The following is a 4,692-nucleotide window of genomic DNA, read 5'->3' as shown; positions in this document are numbered from 1 at the left end:
TTAGGCTGTCTAAAGCAGCTCATCTTATGGTAAAATCAAAACAAACATACTGCACTGCTGCAGAAACAAAATGTCACAGTATGGATATGTTTAATTTATGAGCACCAGTGAGAAACCTACACTGACTGGAGAAGCATACCTTGTCGTGTTCTCACTTAATACTGCAGTTACATAATCACAGGATGGTGATGGCGATGGCCCAGAGCGCTTTGTGTAATCGGCGTGCGTGTGGTGGTATTATGGCTGCACAGTCAGATGTTGCATCAAAGCGTTTCCTCTAACCAGTAGTGACAGGTTGTTTTGGCCTTTAGCCGGTAGCATTATGTTTACCTCTGTGTCTGAGGGCGACTGGTGAACAGCGTCTCCGCTGGAAACATGAATCAAAGCGACTCAACACAGAAGTCTGAGATCTTTATCAACTTTTTAAACCTTTTACAAGGAAAATACACCAAAAAACACACAACTTCATTATAGAAAAAGATTGACAAGAAAGTCTACCTCCCCCAACAAAGAACCTCCAACCATCGCTGATGTTGTGATGTGTAAAAGAGCTTAAAAAGTATTAGGTACACTAATTTAAAGGAGCAGTGTGTAACATTTATGTCATGTTATCACTGCCTGTAGTCTAGGGTTTCCTTTTGTTTCCTATGTTTCCCTGTCCTTTTGTCTCTTGTGTGTTTTCCCCTGGTTTGTCTAGTTTGTCAGTGTGTTGAGGGGTGTGGCCTTCCTCCTCCTCCTCCTCCTCCTCCTCTGGGCGGGCTCGGCTGGAGCAGCTGAGAACAATCTACCAATCATCACACCTGCAGTATATATACCCCGGTTTTCCTGCTACTCATCGCCAGATCGTTCCGTCACCCACAGTGGTATTTACCTAAATCAGGCTTCCTAGTATTTTTGCTCTTGTTTTTGCTGTTGCTCTCGGTTTTGGGATTGTTTGGACTTACCTCGTTTTGCTCTGTGCTCAGGTCTATTCATCTGCCAGCTGTGGCTGCTACCTACCTGCCTGCTCACTCCTGCACTCTACTCCTGGATCAACCTGGAACCTTGTTTTTGTTAAAATAAATATATTTTTGTTCACTCTTTAAAGACTCTCGTGGTGTGCTGCTTTTGAGTCCACGTTTTGGGAACTAGAACATAACAATTTAGGCGGATCTATTAGCAGAAATGGAATATAATATTAATTTGTTCTGTCAAAGTTAAAGCAATAATAATGCAAATTAATTTTAACACCACTCATTTCTCTAACGCATTAACACAACTTGCGATTTTTAGGTTGTATATGAAACTAGAAAAACCTAAGAAAATAATTTGTATGCTATTTTCAATGGGTCTCCCTTTAAGGTACATTTTGAACAGTTTAAATTTTCAAACACTGGCTCTAGATATGGCCATTTGGGTTTTTGCGTTGGCCCTCGTAGTTCTCCTACTCGCTTTGCACACAGGAGAGGTTTCAGTTGGGTGCAATCTGTAACCTCACTGCTAGATGCCGCAAAATCGTACACACTGCACCTTTAAGGCACAAAGACTTCACTGCCAGGATCTTTCGGTGCGTCCAAACTGGCAACCTTCCAGGTATCAAACCTCCTCTATGACCTGCTGCTGCAACAAATATCAATCAGGTCGGTGCGGAGACCATTTGTCTAACGATCCATGTCTCTTTAGATGATGAGTAAAACAACATCTCCACCATGTAGAACAACCAAAACCTCTGATCCCAACCTCATCAAGGTGGCCTCGACACTTCCCCTAACCCTCCACAACACACTTCCTGGCACAGTTTCTGCCCTGCAGCGACTACTTCCTGTTTATGTTTGAGACAAAGTGTCAGGAAAAGGGCTCGAGGCGCAGAGCAGGATTGTGACTCTGGTGTTTCTCTGCAGCTGTTGGAGGAGGAGGAGGAGGAGGACGGACTATTTCTGCTCAGCTCTGACATCCTTGCACAGAGAAGATGCCTCCATCACCATGAGGTAATTACAAGGTTTATACTGTATATGACAGGGGAACAATTACTGAACTTGGTCAGCAGCAGTCGCTGCGTCTCAAAGGCCTTTTAATTGCAGGACTCTGCTGTTTGTCAACATGTATTTTTAGGGGAAGGCTCAGGAGTAATAGAGGGCTTCATGTGACTCTATAGGATGTTTAAAAATCCATAACTTGTGCATCAGAAGACACTTCTGCTTGTGTCCTCTTCTGTCGCTTTACAGTGATGATCTAGCAGATAGTCAGCAGATCTGAGGTCACACAATGTAATTAACCGTTGAGGCGCTCATGCATAAAGAGTCCTTCGCTGAACCAGAGACACTTGATGTTGGGTCACTTGACAGCGACACAAGCTGCTGTCATCTGTCAAAGAGCAGAATAACTCACAGTGTAACTCACCAGCGCTCATTCACACTCAGGTCATGAATGCGTAGTATGATTTTTAAAAAGGGGTAAATAATTTCCTGGGCATCGTAGATTTGGTCAAACGTTACTCAAACAGGAGTACATTTGTTGGGAACTATTTTCAGTTGGGGATGAATACACGTATGGTGCTCTGTGGTATTTACAGCAGCAGGAAGGTGTACTGTATGTGTGATCAACTCAAAATAAACTGCAGACAAACCAAACACTGGCTCTAGAGAGAGACATTCACGTTACCTGAAGGACACCGTAGTTCTCTGATATGCTTGTGAAACTGTGGTAATGTGAGCCGCAGAATACAAAATCGAGGTGGTTTTGCACTCGGCGGCTCACGTTACCACAGTCTTGGAAAGGGAGGAGTGAGTGGAGTGGTACTCAGGTGGTTGCAATCTGCAACCACACCATTAGATGCCACCAAATCCTACACACTGTCCCTTTAATCTTTTCACGTTTATTGTTTTATGTTGTTTATAATATACCTGAATGCCTTTTTGTTTCTAATTCTAATTTCAGCTTGTTTTTATTATTTGTCAATGTTTTTTTTCTCTCCTTTTTGTCAGCGAGATACTTTCATATGTGCTGAAGTAATTTTTTGTTTAGTGTTAAGTATCAGCTGCACAGGAGTCCTGATGAGTCTGAGCAGGACACTGTGAGACTACACAGGATGAAATATGATTACATGTTTAATAATATTATGTTAATATGTCCACCGGCCGACAAACTGAGACGGTCTGACTCTGAAGGGAGGTCGGAGACCACAGAAGATGAAAAGGACAACAGGAATCAGTCGTCCCTGACCAGGACGGAGGACAGATTTTATGACCTGCTGATTATAATTCAGAAGACGAACACAAGCTTTAACTCACCTCAGTAATGAACTCATCAGAGGCGGCGCTCGTGTTTCATGTTTCTGATCTCTGCTGTGGTCAGCTGATGAATATTAAAATGAACTCATTCTGTCTTTTGACATGTTCATTACTTTCCACCCATCAAGTATGGATTGAGCCCCGCGCGAACACGAGAATACATCACGCCGTCCTCTTTAAATCTTTCCAGTCGTGTTTGTCCCCTGAAGGACGCCGCCGACGTCTCCCAGTTTAATAAGTCGGTACATGTTTCAAACCGGCCGGTGTTTCACAGACTGATGTCCTCTGATATTAATGTTCAGGTGTCAGTCAGCGAGCGATTCAGTGATGTTCAGAAAGTTATGACAAGCAGTATTCAGATATACTTATGTAAAAGTACTAGTACAACACCGCAAAAATACTCGGTTACAAGTAAAATTCCTGCATTTTAATCCTACTTAAGTACAAAAGTATCATCAGTAAAATGTACTTAAAGTATCAAGAGTAAAACTACTTGTTATGCAGTAAATGTTCAGTCCAGAGGTTCACAATCTACGGGTCGGGGCCCCCCCAGAGGTCACAAGATAAATCTGAAAGGTCATGAGATGATGTAGGAGAGAGGACTTTTCTCTAATCTTTAATTTTTAGTGAAATGAGGGATCATTTGAACAATGGATCATTATTAAAATGGGAAATGTCTCTTTGGTTGAACTGCTACGACTCATAGCAACGTATCCTCATACAACGGTTCGTATGATATCTTACGAAAAGCTTTTCCTCGTTTTTCGTGCGTTTTCCTGCGAATGTCCAGCAACACTTGATGCACGTGTTCATTTCTGCTCCAGTCTTTTCAAAATAAACTTCCGTCTTCACAGGAAACAACTTGGTTAAGTTTAGGCAACAAAACTACTTAGTTAGGTTTAGGAAAGGATCGTGGTTTGGGATAAAATAACACCAGAAATGGCGAAACTTATGTACAGAGTTTACATGATAAATGAATCAGCGATGATTTCTTGTTTCACACGGGGTACTAACACCGGTCTCCTGGGCGAAAGTCTGGTGTCTTTTTACCCACCCATCACAGCATTTGAGATTCTTTATACCTCCTGTTTCACGATTACGTGGATTACATATGAATTTTGTGGGATATATACAAATTACAGTGCATTACTTTTCATAGATATAGCTACGAACGGTGTATGTCAAATGTAACTAATAATTCCAGCTGTCATATAAAAGTAGTGGATTAATAAGAACATGTAGTGGAGTAGTAATGTAGTGGAGTAGAAGGTTTAAAGTAACATAAAATTGAAACACTCAAATACAAGTACCTCAAAGTTGTACTTCAGTATAGTACTTGAGTTACTTGGTTCCTTTCCACCACTGATGACAAGTGAATGTGCCACTCCAGGAAGATAATTCAGCCGTACATTATGGATTATAT

The 4,692-nt window shown here is 41.7% G+C and overlaps 1 long non-coding RNA gene across 1 annotated transcript; it reads left to right on the top strand.

The window, feature by feature from the left end:
* Positions 1 to 809: 809 nt before the first annotated feature.
* LOC119474403 lies at positions 810 to 1,081 on the top strand. The gene is made up of 2 exons (XR_005203569.1): positions 810 to 863; positions 966 to 1,081. It is a non-coding gene; the product is annotated as an uncharacterized LOC119474403 (long non-coding RNA).
* Positions 1,082 to 4,692: the final 3,611 nt, after the last annotated feature.

This window comes from Sebastes umbrosus, chromosome 16, assembly GCF_015220745.1.
Source record: "Sebastes umbrosus isolate fSebUmb1 chromosome 16, fSebUmb1.pri, whole genome shotgun sequence".
NCBI classification, from domain to species: Eukaryota; Metazoa; Chordata; class Actinopteri; order Perciformes; family Sebastidae; genus Sebastes; species Sebastes umbrosus.
The sequence above is the reverse complement of the archived record's forward strand: the minus strand, read 5'-3'. Positions and strand labels throughout refer to the sequence as shown.